Below are 14,868 nucleotides of genomic sequence, written 5' to 3'. Positions count from 1 at the left end.
GTATTGTCAGGAAACAAATGTTCTTTTTTCTTTCTTTCCGTAGGTGATGATTTTTTCAGTCTAGGAATTCAAGAGAATACATTTTATTAGTTTGATCAGTGGCAAGACACCATGACAACCAGACCAAGGCTCCTCCGGCTGTTGTGGCTTCAGAAAGCTGTGTTTTACTGTCAAGTGTATTGCCCGAGTGCACTCGCAAGATGGCAGCACAGTTTTCCCAAGTCAGATGTCACAGGCGTGTCCTCGCTCTGCACGTGAAGGAGCAGGTAGGGTTGTGCAGATAGGAGGCCCCAGTTGCCGTGGCCCGCACAGCTCCTCCTGTTCCGTTTCCCCATCCTCAGAAGGTGTTTGTTGCTGCTGCAAATGCGAGCCACTGTTCTGAGTGTATTCCAAGTATTAACGTATTCAGTGTTCACAAAAACTCTCCGAGGCAGGTACCATTATTATCCCAGTTTACAAATGAGGACGCAGAGGCCCAGGGAGGTGAAACAGTTTGCTCAAGTTTGCCCAGCTGGTGCGCAGCAGAGGTGGGATTCAGTGCAAGGAGCGTGGGCTTGTAACATTTATGCTGAAGTCTGAACACTGCTTGGGGAGGTAATGGGTGAATGTTTTGAGAAAATGCGTAAGGTCCTGAGTAATACTGAAGTGAATATATTTTTTAAAGTTATATCCTAAAAAGAGTAAAATATTGACGAGCACTTACAACCTGAGGAGTCCAGTAGAACTATAATGTCTTTACTTAAACATCAGTTGTTTCTGGGGTCAGCGTGGTGGCATAGTGGTTAAGTTCATGTGCTCTGCTTTGGCGGCCTGGGTTTCAGTGGTTTGGATCCAGGTGTGGACCTATGCACTGCTTATGAAGCCACGCTGTGGCAGCCTGGCCACATATAAAGTGGAGGAAGATTGACATGGATGTTAGCTCAGGGCCAATCTTCCTCAGCAAAAAAAGGAAGATTGATGGCAGATGTTAGCTCAGGGCTAATCCTCCTCCTCCTCAAAAAAAAATCGATTATTTCTGAGCTGATAGTCTTTAAAGAGCTAGAAAGTCATGAAAAAGGAACAAAAATACCCTACTAAAAACTATGTCAACATTTTGTGCTCTTTATGAACAAAAGCAATGATGAGGGGCTTGTTCACCATTGAGAAGTCTGGAAAACTCAAATGTGATTAGTATTTTATAAGGATGGAGGTATTCTGAAAAGGGGGAAGAGGCAAGCATTTCGACAAGTGTCAATATCTGGGAGGGTTGGAGTGAACGTCTTCCGGAAAAGAAAGAAATGATGTTAACTGAGAACTCACGGGAAACCCCCAGGAGAGCCATCTTCATTCTGACTCCTTTCTCATGAAAGAAGTCATTCATCTACCCTGGTGCATGGCGCTGGGACACCAGGACAAATGAGTTTCTGCCTTAGGTTAATGGGAAAAACGAAGATGGTGAAACAGGCAATGACCACCCATTGTGATATGCACCATTACAGAATTAGGTCAGAGAACTGGAGTTAGCACCAAAGGAGGCCCCATAGTAACTTGGGGCCTGCAAGCATCTGGAAAGAAGTGATGCCTTTGAATGCTGAAGGTTTAAGTTGGCCAGTCACATATTACGGAAAAACATTTCAGAAGTAGGAGCAGAATGTTCAAAGGCCTGAAGCGAAAGAGATTGTGGTACCCCTTGAACTCACTAGTACCAGGGGCCCTTCCTTATGGCTGGAGCAGAGGGTGTGGGGTGGGCAGGGAGGCAGACAAGCCAGGGGAACAGGGAAGGGATGAGGTCGTGATGCATCTTTATGTCCCTGGAGGGATATAGACCAAACTGACAGTCCCAGGGAGCCTTAGTCCAAGTCACTGTTGGTAGTTGCATCCTTCCTGCATCCCTGCTCTGCTCTTGTTTTCCTGCAATCCATTTCCAAGGAAAGCAAGAGTGAGCCTGAAAACACGTAGCTTGGACTGTGACTGTCCCAGCTTAAAACTCTTCAGTAGATTTCCCACAGTTTTTGGCATAAGATCTAAGACGCTTTACATGCCTACAGATCCTTACCTTGTCTGGGCGTCGCCTTCCCCTTCTCCTCCATCCGTGGTCCCTTCTTCTTACCAGTGACATGTTCTCAACAACCTTCTCTCCAGTAACTCCTGCACAGCCTCTAGGTCCCAGCTTAAATGGTGCTTCCTCAGAGAATCTTTCCTTGATCCCAATCTAAAATAGTCTCCTTTGCTATGCGTTTTTTTTTTTTTTGAGGTGAAATTTACCAATCAAAATTAATGATGTTAAAGTGAACAATTCAGTGGCATTTAGTACATTGACAATGTTGTGCGACCACTGTCTCCATCTAGTTCCAAGACATTTCATCACCCCAAAAGAAAACCCTGTACCCATTAAGCAATCACTCCCTATTCTTTCCTCTTCCCAGCCCCTGGCAACCACCAATCTGTTTTCTGTCTCTATGGATTTACATATTCTGAATATTTCATATAAAAAGAATCATACGATATGTAACCTTTTGTGTCTACCTTCTCTCACTTAGCTTAATATATTTGAGGGTCATCCATGTTGCAGCATTTGTCAGTACTTCATTCCTTTACATGACTAACATTCCATTATATAGACATACCATATTTTGTTTCTCTGTTTATCTGTTGATGGACATTTGGGTTGTTTCCATCTTTTGGCTATTGTGCATAATGCTGCTATGAACATTTGTGTACAAGTATTTGAGGACCTGTTTTCAGTTCCTGTGAGTGTATACCTTGGGATGGAATTGCTGGGTCATATGGTAATTTTGTGCTTAACTTTTTGAGGAACCACCAGCCTGTTTCCACAGTGGCTCTATGCTTTTTTTTTTTAATCATCCTATGCATCTCCCTGTTTCTATTTCTTACCCACCTTGAAAGCTCTGTAATTGTCCTGAGCATGTCTGATTTATTCACTGATGTGTCCCCAAAGGCTAACGAGGTAGGCACTCACAAGTATTTGTTGGCTGAACAAAGAAATGAGTGTGTGTGACAAAACTGGTTCACAATTTAAACAGATGAGTCTGGATGCAGGTGATGGATGGCTTAGAGGGGCCAGGTGTGTGAGAGACCAGCAAGAGCTGGCTGTGTTATTCGGGAGCCTGACTGGACCTGTTTTCCAGGTGAGAGACCTTCATCCAAGCTGTCATAAGTCCCAGCACACAGCCCAGCACAGTGTATTATCCCTGTTTGCTTGACGTCTTCTGCTATTTGGCTGTGAGTTCTTTAAGGACAACCACCAAGTTTTTTTGCACATTGCCAGTTGCATAGTAGATTCTCAACTAGTGTTGAATGAATGAATATGAATGGAGACACAGATAGTAATTGTATGATCTTGGTCAAGATTCTTAACATTGAAGTCTTAGTTTCTTCAGTGGTAAAATGGAGACAGCAATGCTCTCTGCTTCATAGGATTCTTATAAAGGATAAAAGAAATGAAGCCACCAGGACTCTTGGCACCAGGCTGCCCGTGGAAGACACTCATTAATGGTGCCAGGTACTCTTTATAACTCTGCAAACATAATTAGAACAAATGGGCCCAAGGTAAAGGGACAAGATTTCAGCCTATAACACAGAAGAATGTTCTAATGTAAGCTTTACAAGAGCAAGGCTACATCCATATTGGCTGAGTGTCCACCTGTCAGAGATACTGGACAGGGAAACCCGCCCTGGTAGGACAACAGACAAGTTGGCTGCAGAGGTCCCTTACAATTCTAGGATGGTTCGTATTCTTTGATCACCCTTGTGAGATGGGAGACTCCTCCAGAGCAAGAATTGGAAACAAAGAAATACAAAAGTGTCTCTAGAGATGAGGGCTACCGAACATAGTACTTGTATCATTACTCATGGGGAAAGGGAAGCACTCAAAATGATTCAAAACTGAAGATGGAGAAAGAAAGTGAAATTTGGAATTTTCTCAGGAGTCTAAGTTTAAGAGTGAAGGAAATCTTCATAGAAAGGTAGGAGCCTGAATCTCAAAAAGATAGCTACACTCCCATGCTCATGGCAGCCTTATTTACAGTAGCCAAAACTTGGAAACACCCTCAACATCCATCAGCAGAGGAATGGATAGGGGAATGTGGTGTGTGTGTATATTCCATTATGTATATAAAACAGTGTATATATAAAATTCCATTGTGTGGAATATATAATATTCCAATATCTTATATTCTATATAGTATTCCATGTATTCCAATAATGGAATATATATAGTGGAATTTAATATAGTCAAACTCAGAGAAGCAGAGAGTAAGATGGTGGTTGCCAGGACCTTGCTGGGGGGGTGGGGGGTGGAGGGGAAATGGGCAGATAGTGGTCAAAGGGTACAAACTTTCAGGTCTAAGATGAATAAGTTCTGGGGACCTCGTGTACAGCATGGTGACTATAGTTAATGATAGTGTTTTGTGAACTTGAAATTTGCTAAGAGGGTAGATCTTAAGCATTCTTAAGCGTTCTCACCACAGAAGAATAAGAGAGAGAGAAAGAAAATGGTAACTATGTAAGGTGAGGGATAGGTTAATTAGCTTGATGTGGTGGTCATTTCACAGTATATACAAATATTAAAACATCGAGATGAACACCTTAAATATATACAATTTTTATTTTTCAATGATACCTCAAAAGGTTTAGGGGGGAAAAAGTTAGGAGTCTGAGACTTGTATAATTGTGTTTTGCTTAATGTGCTTTTCTTTAGCAATTGTAGAAACCTTTGTTATTTTCCAGTTTGAAAATTCTAAATATTTTCATTGTGGTGAAATATATGTAACATAAAGTTTACTGTTTTACCTGTTTTTAAGTGTACAGTTCAGCAGCATTAAGTACATTCTCGTTGTTATACAACCTCACCACCATCCATCTCCAGAACTTTTTCATCATTCCAATCTAAATATTATTCTTAAATATTAATATTTCACCTAAGAAATCTGTTCAAAAATTGGAGGTAAGCTATTGATCGGCAATTAGCTTTAAAGAAAAAAAAAGGAAAAACAATAGAATGTTATTTTTTTCAACATAATCAGATGAAGTTGCTTTTGAAACCGATAAAGTAGCTGAATTTCTTGAATAGTAATAGTGCTTTCGAGATATTTTCTGTTTGTAAACTGATTTAAATGTTATTTGTTTGGAGGTCCAGAGAGATTAAAAACCATATGGACTTTGTGCATATCAATCACACTGGTCAATAAAATATCCCAAAACCTTCTATTACAAAAGTCGATTAATGAAGCTTTACAAGCATAGGTGCTACTGGAAAGATTAAAATCATCAGCCTCAGATAATTTGGGTACTTGGTCTATTTACACCTATTTGAACTACAGTTGCTTTCACAGCAGGGGTGTAGTCACCTCCACGTGCCCATATCAGAATCACATATATAAGACCTGAAATCCATTAACAATCAACGTCATTTTTGACAACAGAGCTAGTTTCTGTTTCTTCTCCAGCTGACCTCATGGGGCATCTCCAAGCAGCTCTGCTTGCGTGCTGGGCTCCGCTGCCAGGGAGCAGTGCAGAGGTGGGCCTGGGCCACACAAATCACAGTCACCCAGGGGGCTCCCCCATGACAGCCCTTGACAGTACCTGACAAGAGGACACAGCGAGCCAGTTCAAACGAGTATAATCAGCTTCTTATTGTTTTATTTTACTTCCTCCATTTGATAGAAACAGAATCACCAAATTCAAAAGATTACTGGGCAGCAAAGGTAAAAGAAGGAAACAGCTAATATCAGACACCATTTCAAAAGCAACTGCCTGGATAAGGCTTTAATAGAATTTCCCAGTTTACAACTCTGAAGATGAAGAAGGCAAGTTACCATGGAAACAAATAGTCTCTTTCAAGAGAGACAGGCTCCTCTCCTAGTCTGAGCTCTTTCCAGAAGGAAAGGGGGCTAGGTGGAAAAAGACAGGCCAAGGATCTGCAACTAGAACAATGAAGGGAAGCTTTCTTCTCATTAGTAAAATTTTAACAGTGAAATTTGCTTGGAGGGTCAGCTCAAGACTATTTTATTCTCTTGGCTGTATCAAGTCCAGTATTTTGAGATACTTAAGCAAAATGACATTTTGTAGATAATTCCTTTAAATTTTTTTTCTTTATTCTATTAGTAACACATGCTGGTGACAAGTGAAACCCTCCAGTACACAACATAAATGGCAAAGAGGACTCACTTTTCCTGGTCTTCTATCCCCATCACACACCCTCTGAGGTAACACTCCATTGGCTGTTTTTCTCTGCCTTTGCCTTGTTCATATATATATACATTCCAAAGAATATATACAAACAAAAAAGAAAACAAATAACCCAACTAAAAAATGGACAAAGGACTTAAATAACTGTTTCTCCAAAGAAGATGTAAAATGACCAGTAAGCACAAAAAAAGAGGCTCGGCATCACTAACCATTAAGGGAAATGCAAATCAAAATGTGATAACACAATGAGATAACACTTCACACCCACTAGGATGGCTATTATGTAAAAAAAAAAAAAAAAGCCAGAAAATAGGAAGTATTGTTGAAGATGTGGAGAAGTTGGAACCCTTATGCACTGCTGATGGGAATGTAAAATGGTGCAGCCACTATGGAAAACAGTATGGTACTGCTTCAGAAAATTAAAAACAATTATCATATGATCCAGCAATTCCACTTCTGAGTAAATACCTAAAAGAATTGAAAATAGGGACTCGAACAGATATTTGTACACCCATGTTCATAGCAATGTTATTTACAATAGCTGAAAAGTGAAAGCAACCCAAGTGTGCGTTGACAGATGAATGGATAAACAAAATGTGGTCTATACATACAATGGAATATTATTCAGCCTTAACAAGGAAGGAAATTCTGACAATCCTACTATAAGACATTATGCTAAGTGATCTAAGCTTGTCATGTGAGGACAAATACTGTATCATTCTATTTATGATGATAAATAAATGGCAAGCAATAGGATATATTGGAGTATATGAGGAAGCCATTTGGTGTAAAATTCAGCCTGACCTTGTTTTTCCAAAAGGGCCCGATGTGGCCATTGAGTGTGCATTGTATATCTACTTTAAGCATTTACTATGTCCCAAAGACAAGGACAAATGCCCTTAAGATAAAGATGTAAATTCCCCTATGCTGGAATTTCCTTAAGGATAAGCATCTCTCCCTAGACTAGGAATTGATTGCCGCGCTCACCTTGTGACCACCCATCTCCAACAACAGACTTGCTACCTTCTATGTCCATCAATTGCTGTGCCCACAAGGCAGTCTCGTGACTATTGTAAAAGGGACATTCCTAACATACGTGAGTATGCTCTTTGTCCCAAGACTGTATATAACCACTCTGCACACCCCACTTCTTTGGGCCCTTCCTTCCTTCCTCGGGGGAAGAAGGCCCCGGGCTATTCTTCTGATCTGACTCATCATAAACACAGCCCAATTTTGATTTATAGATTGGCTATGGATTATTTGTGTTGACAGTGAGGTACCTAGAATAGCCATATTCATAGAGACAGAAAGAGAAGCGTGGTTGCCAGCGGCTGAGGGGAGGTGGGAGTGGGAAGTTAGTGTTAAATTGGTACTGAGTTTCACTTTGGGAAGATGGAAAAATTTCAGGAGGCAGATGGTGGTGATGATTGTACAACTGCAAGTATAGTTAATGCCATAGAACTGTACATTTAAAAACGGTTAAAATGGTAAACTTTATGTTATATATATTTTAACACAATAAAATTTTTAAAGATAGATGGATGTATAGGGGTCTTTTTGTATATGTAGATGTACGGGATTTTGTTTTTGCTCTTGATTGCTTACTTTTACTAAAAGAATTATACTACACACATATTCCTCATGTAACTAACCCCAAACCTTAATGGTATAAAGCAACCATTTAATTATGCTTAGAATTAGGGATTCTGCGGATCAGAAATTTGACCTAGGCACAGAAGGGACAATTGTCTCTTCTCCATGGTGTCTGGGCTCCCCTGGGAAGACTCAGAGGCTGGAAATGGCTCAACGGCTGAGAGCAGGAATCATCTGGAGGCTTCCTCACTTACACATCTGGCAGTTGGTTTTGGGTCCTCACTTGGGTTGTCAACCAGAACATCTACATTTGGGCTTTCCACCTGGGCTGTGCCTTTGAACTTCCTCACAGCATGGCAGCTGAATTCAAGGAGTGGAGTCCCAAGAGGGCAGAGCAGAAGTATATGGCATGTTTACAATCTAGCCGCAAAAGTCACATTGCATCCTTCTGCTATGCTCAGTTGGTTGAGGCTGTTACAAAAATCTGTCCAGGTTCAAGGGGAAGAGCTCAAAGGGAGGAGTGTTAAGATCCTTTGTAAGAGGAGCATCTGGGAGGGGCGATGTTGGTGGCCATCTTTGGAAAATACAGTCTGCCACAACACATTCATTAGTTTGTGACTTGCTTTTACAATATTTCATTGAGATCCCTAAAAAGTCGGTAAAGATGTAGTTCAATTTTTCTCATTTCTTTATAATTACAAATCATTTTAAAATCCCAAAGTAATATAAATACCGTAAGAAAACTTGGGAAAACATAAAAGAAAAATCTATTCACAATTCCCCTCCTTCAACCAATCACAGGAATTCTTTTTAGACTTTTTACTCCATAATTTCCTCATAATGTATATAAAGTTTTGTGTTTGTTTTTATTTCATCTTTGCATATGAGCCCCCAAATTCACATCTCAACACGATCTTCTTTATTTTTCTTGTATGGACAAAACAAAAATAAGAGTAGGGTTCATCAAAGGATAAAGTCCTCAGATCAAAACTTTGGCTTAGCTTGTCCTACCTAAAACTCACTAGGGAAGATCACGTCAAGGCTTTCAGGTCCTCCATCTTCTTTCTCTAATGAACAGGAAGCAGAATTAGGACACACTGGATCTGGAAAAGTAACGTCAGCAGTGAGTCGTGCCTACTGCACAGTTGTGTAAGGAGCAGGCAGGTGACTGACCTGGGTGTGGAATGCCAGCAAGTGAACTTTCATTCACTTTTCTGCTTGGCTTTAGGGTTTCAACAAAATACGTGGATCTAGCATATTAAAGATCAGCAAAGCCTATGTCTTCCAAACGCCACTCTGAACATTACTGGTTTTCACTGGCCTGCTGTGAAATGAGAAAAATAATGACAATGTGGTAAGTTCTTCATAAAGCTAAAGTATTCAAGTTTTAAAAAGCTGGACTTTATTCTCAGATCATTCATTTTAATATTAACGTTTACTTTCTTTTATGACATAATACTCATCATAGATTTTCTTAGCATTCTTAATTAGCAAAATAAAAAGCTGGCCATTCTAGGGGCCTGCCAAGTGGTGCAGCGGTTAAGTTTGCATGTTCCACTTTGGTGGCCCGGGGTTCACCAGTTTGGATCCTGGGTATGGACCTACACACTGCTTGTCAGGCCATGCTGTGGCAGGCATCCCACGTATAAAGTAGAAGAAGATGGGCACGGGTATTAGCTCAGGGCCAGTCTTCCTCAGCAAAAAGAGGAGGATTGGCAGCAGATGTTAGCTCAGGGCTAATCTACCTCAAAAAAACAAATAAAAAAAATTTTTTTAAAGTCCTCAAAAAAAAAAGCTGGCCATTCTGAACTTATTCTTCTTTAAACTTAAACAATTTTACTGATCTGTGACCTCCCAAAGTCTAGGAAACACTGATCCAGTCCAAACTGACTTCTCGTGAAGAGCCTTTTGGTTTGATGTATAATGTTTGTCAAAAGGGATTACATTCTGAGGTGGGAAGAACACTGCTTGACATGAGAGGAGGATCCAAAACTGAATTCCCGGTGTGACAGTCCAGTTGTGTGGAATCGAGCGTGTCCTTTATGCTCAGAGCCTCTTCCCTCGGCCTTCTCCCCCGCAGGGCGAGAAGGGTGAGAGGCTTAATTGCTGGAACTGCAGTGCTGTGTAAGTGCTCCTGTCCCATCGTGCTGCATCCTCGGAGCTTTCCCTCACAAAGGCTGCTCAGCAGGTCCTGCAATAGCTGGTGGGAAACCATGAGGAGGGATGCTCCAACTTACCAAGTATTTCCCTGGGAGTTCCTAATTTCAATGAGAAGAATATTCTCTAATTAAAATGCCGCTGCAGAATCTTTTTTAAAACAAATTGCCATCTAATTTCCCTTTGATCTTTTTTTTTTCCACTTGGGTTGCAAGGTTTTAAGAATTTTCCCCAAACACTTTGAGTCTACAGTAATTTTATTTCATTCTAATTAAACTTCAAAGGACAAAATGCCAAGCCACCAGAAAAAGCTAAGCTTTTTTCTGCTTCACTGATGCAAGAAGCATTTTCGGGACATCTACTCTGTGCCTGACATTGTGCTGGGTGTTGGAGAGACAAAGATGGATAAATACGACTCGGTCCTTGCGCTTGCTGGGTCCACTGTTTCCAGGACACCATCAAGCCATAAACAGAACATCATAATGCAATGTGGTGACCACAGAAACACCATCACACAGCCATTTTATATAGGGCTTTGTGGGAGCAAAATGGCAGCCCTGGCTGAGCTGACACTTTAAATGAAATTTAAAGGATGACTACAATTTAGCCAAATGAGAGCATGAAGGACACGCCAGTCAGAGGAGACAACATAAGCTCAGGTCCGGGGGTGGGAAATGGCATTGATGTGGATCAAGGCTGCCCCAGGGAGAGAAGCCCAAGGCGTCCCAGCCTACATGCCGATTTATATCATCCTCCAGGAAACATAGGATATCCTGACCTGATCCAACCTGACTCATATCCAGAGTTATACGACCACTCGATAACCAGACCCCACCTGCATTGATACCATGTTAACAACTTTTTTACATGATCTTTCCTTTGTCTTGTAAAGAAGTAACTCACATACCTCTGCTTTATAAATTTAGCCCTACCCTCAACCCATTGCAGCTCTTCACTGCCCATGGGTCCTGTCCCCATGCTATTCTCTGAATAAAAAAGCACTACTACCAGACTTGAGAGTTCAAGAAATCTTTCTTTCAACTCCTCAGCTCACCAAGCCCACATCAGCATGGCGTCTGGTGTGTGTGTGTGTGTGTGTGTGTGTGTGTGTGTGAGTGATGCATGTCCTTGTATACGTATACATGAGCATCTCTGTATGTGGGTATGCCCGTGTGTGTGTGATCATGTTTTGACAATAGGAAAGGGCTGGAGTAGGTGTGTGGGAGACCTTACTGAATGGTATGGGGACAAGCAGGTTAACTTGAAGCAAGCTGGCAGCATCCTATATTGTGTGTGGGTCGTGAGGAAGGAGATTCAAAGGTTTGTTTTATACAACCTAGAAAGAAGTAAAAGCTGACTCCTACACAGATAAATGGGACTTTAATACATGTTTTGAACCCATACCTGTTGGAGGCTCTGCAGATACCAACACTGACCCCTGAAGGAAGAACCCAAGTTCTCCTGTAGAGGTGATTTGGGGTCCCTTGTCCTCCGGGGGCCAATCAAGGGCTCCCCAAGCCTTGAAGTCCATATGAATCACTGGAGATCTTGTTAAGATGCAGATTCTGATTCAGCGGCCCAGGATTGTGGATTTCTGACAAGCTCCCAGGTGGTGCCAATGCTGCTGGTCCATGGAGCACACTTTGAGTAGTGAGATCTTATGCCCTTGTTGTCCCAGTCTTGATCGCCTGCCACACTAGACAGACCATAGGGGATCCACTGCCCTCAACTCAGTAGTCAACAGTGCAGAGACCCAGAGGACTATGTTCGGATCCTCCCTGTACCCGGGACATGGGGCCCCATGCAGCAGGAGTCCAGGCTGTCTGGTCTAGGAGGGCTGCTGGCTCCATGGACCTAGAAGGGTGGAAGTGGGGAGAAAGGAGGTAGAAAAATGGTGGTTTGGGGCTGGCACTTTCTCAGTAAATAGGCCCAAATATCTCTTGTGACAGGCATTAAGAAAAATGCTAAAGTCTCAAGAAAAGGAAGCAGGAGCACAGGCAAGCCTCTGAGTCGGTACTGAACACTGAAGTGCTAGAGACCATATTCATGCTTTACACAATGTCACATTTCCTTTTCACCCAAAGCCTTGGCAAAGCAGACTGTAAACGCCTGCTAACTATGAGCAACTGCAAGTGCAGAGCAGTTCAGTGAATCCCCTGACCTCCCAGCGGGCATACAGTGGAGCCACAGTTCACACCCAGGTCTGCATGATCTGAAAGCCCAAGTCTTTCAGGGTCCACACGCTGTGTGCTGCCTTTTATAACCATGGATGAGATCTGGGCTCTGGGTTGGGCCTAAGGTGCCCTAGGGTAGGGTCTCTCGATATCTGAATTCAAAAGCAAGTGATGTCAGCCATGAATGAAGGAAGTCCTAGGCCAGGAGGAAGCAGGGCTAGAGAAGGTGGTATCTGAAGGAGACCTGGTATCTGAAACCTGACCACCCTTGGACAAACAGGCCTGGCCCTCCTGATCCTGAAGGAGATCTGTCTCCATGTAAGCCAGCCAGGGGTCCAACAGGACACTCATAGTCTTGTCATGTGCAGAGGTAGGCAAACTGGTTTGTGGGCATCTTAAAGCCATCTTGGATAGAAATTTTGGCAGAAATGGACTATTTGCCTGAGAAAATAGAAGACAGAGCACTAAATGAGAAGGACTATCACATGACAAGGTATCTTAAACAAGGGAAGTGATCAATAATTGGTTGCTGCTATTACTATTATCATTGTTGTTGTTTTGGGGTGTGTTGTTTCTATGCATTGCCAGAGAACCAGCCAGCAGTATACTAGCAACATTTGTCAGCATAATTAGATTTTAAATATTTCCAGGAAACCAAAATCTAAATGAGTCCAGCCAGTGACCAAACAAACCAGCTGAAGCTTCACAATGTGTTATGGAGGAGCGTTCACCCCACAACATTTTGTATCACTAACATTCAGAGATCAGGATGCTGTTTGCAAGTCATCACTGCTTATGTCCACTTGTGCCTCCTCATTGGGCTATCACAGTTCCAAAATTGTGTTTCTAGATGCCAAGAGCCTTCCTATAGAAAGAGCCTCAGACTGGAGTTGAAAGACCCACTCTGCTCTCACTGACACTCTCGGTCTCCTCACCTATAAAATGGAGCCCATGGCACCTGTGCTGCCTGCCTCAGGACCAAGCAAGATGAAGTGTGTGAAGGGAGGTCAAACACTGCCCAGCCCCACACATAAAAGCCATGATATAACTATGCAGATGTCTTGCCATTCTATTCTAATTTGGGAATTATTTACTAAAATCTTATTACTATGCCCTCTGTGTTTCCTCTAAACTGCCTCAGATCCTTTGAAGAATCAGGTAGCATTTACTTACATACAAACATCCATAAAATAAAAGTCTTCATGGAACCTAAAAGCAAAATGACATGTATAGATCTAAATACACCTATATGTATATAGATATATGCCTGTATGTAAATATATTATGTGTGTTTGTATATATACATATATGTAATTTCTCCTCTGTATTAAACTTAAAGGGCTACTTGTTAAAGCAGTTGAGACATTTGCACAATTAGTTTAAAAGATTATTATTTAAAAACAGAAATCGCTTGGAGCAGATGACTGGAAATCATTCCTTGCTGCAACGCAAATGGAGGAAGCTGTCTAATTCTTGGAAGTTTAGACATTCTTCTAGTAATTTAGCACAAAAATGAGCCTGGCACAATCTGCTCTCCACATTTTGGTAATTTAAAAGGATATAACGGAATTTTATTTTAATGGTAATTGCAAATTCATGTAGAAAATGTAAATGCACATTTCATGATTAGCTTACAGCATAAACTATGGCTTCTATTAATGTATTCCAATTTGTAATTCTTTTCACAGTATGAGATTTGAAAGCTGTGATTAAAATTAATTAGGTTAAGTAAAGTTTATCCCCCCTGAGCACTGCTATTGGGAAAAAGCAAGAGGAAAATGCGAACTACATCTGGCTCCGCAGGAAGCTGTGTCTTCACAAGCAGGCGGCTGACTTCTTTTCTCCCCACAGAGGTTGCATGCTGCTTATTTGGCATATCTCAAGCACCATGTGTCTCCTCAAGGAGCTAATTGAACCATTAAACTATTCTTTGCTGGCTCACAAAACCACATAGGCTGTGACTACATCATCTTCCAATGCAGATATTAGGTAGATCCATCAATTGTTTGAACACAATAAATCTTGGAGGAGAAACACATACGTCCCGTAAACCTAAGGTAATGGTAGCCACCCAGAATTCAGTACTGTAATTGCTATGAAAGAGATGCCAAAGGAGGAAACAATAATGAAGATAATAACTAGAAACAATAATGGAGATAATAACTAATGAACACCTGTACAGAGCTCTCTGCTTTGTATACAATTGTCTTGAATATTACCTCATTTGATCTCCTCAGCAATCCTAACAAGGAATCATTACTGTTGTCCCATTTCACAGATGAGGGCACTGATGTTAAGTGAGGTACCCAGGATCAAAGGGTGCTGGAGAGTAGACTCAGGTCTTCTGAGTTCCTATCCTACACTCCTTCTATGGCTCAGCTCTACAGCTACTCAAAACAAAACTTTTAACCTGGGCCTGGTCTATGTGTTCACAGTGGGTTGAAATTCATTACCAAGTCACACATGATATGAACCAAGGCAAAGGTTAACAGCTCCAGAGTGGTGTCATGTATCCCAGTAAGCAGAGCATAAATTTGGAGGGCCAAGAGAGGGCAGGGTGAAAAGCTGGCACAGGGACACCCTACTTCTTACTGCAGATCCTAGTTAGAGTTCTCCAGCCTTCCCTAACTGTCCTTTTGCTTGATACCCAGCAACTTGTGCTATGCCTGGCTCCTCTCGTTTCTTCTGTCACAATGGAGTCCCAGCTGTGGTCCAGGCCCTGGGAATACAGACATGGATGATATGCCTTGCCTCT

The 14,868-nt window shown here is 41.8% G+C and overlaps 1 long non-coding RNA gene across 1 annotated transcript; it reads left to right on the top strand.

Annotated features, from left to right (window-relative positions):
- The first annotated feature begins 70 nt into the window (after positions 1 to 70).
- On the top strand, positions 71 to 10,948 carry LOC138915996 (uncharacterized). The gene is made up of 3 exons (XR_011422586.1): positions 71 to 266; positions 9,011 to 9,136; positions 9,863 to 10,948. It is a non-coding gene; the product is annotated as an uncharacterized lncRNA (long non-coding RNA).
- The last annotated feature ends 3,920 nt before the right edge of the window (positions 10,949 to 14,868 follow it).

The sequence above is a fragment of the Equus caballus genome, chromosome 10 (genome assembly GCF_041296265.1).
Source record: "Equus caballus isolate H_3958 breed thoroughbred chromosome 10, TB-T2T, whole genome shotgun sequence".
NCBI classification, from domain to species: domain Eukaryota; kingdom Metazoa; phylum Chordata; class Mammalia; order Perissodactyla; family Equidae; genus Equus; species Equus caballus.
The sequence above is the reverse complement of the archived record's forward strand: the minus strand, read 5'-3'. Positions and strand labels throughout refer to the sequence as shown.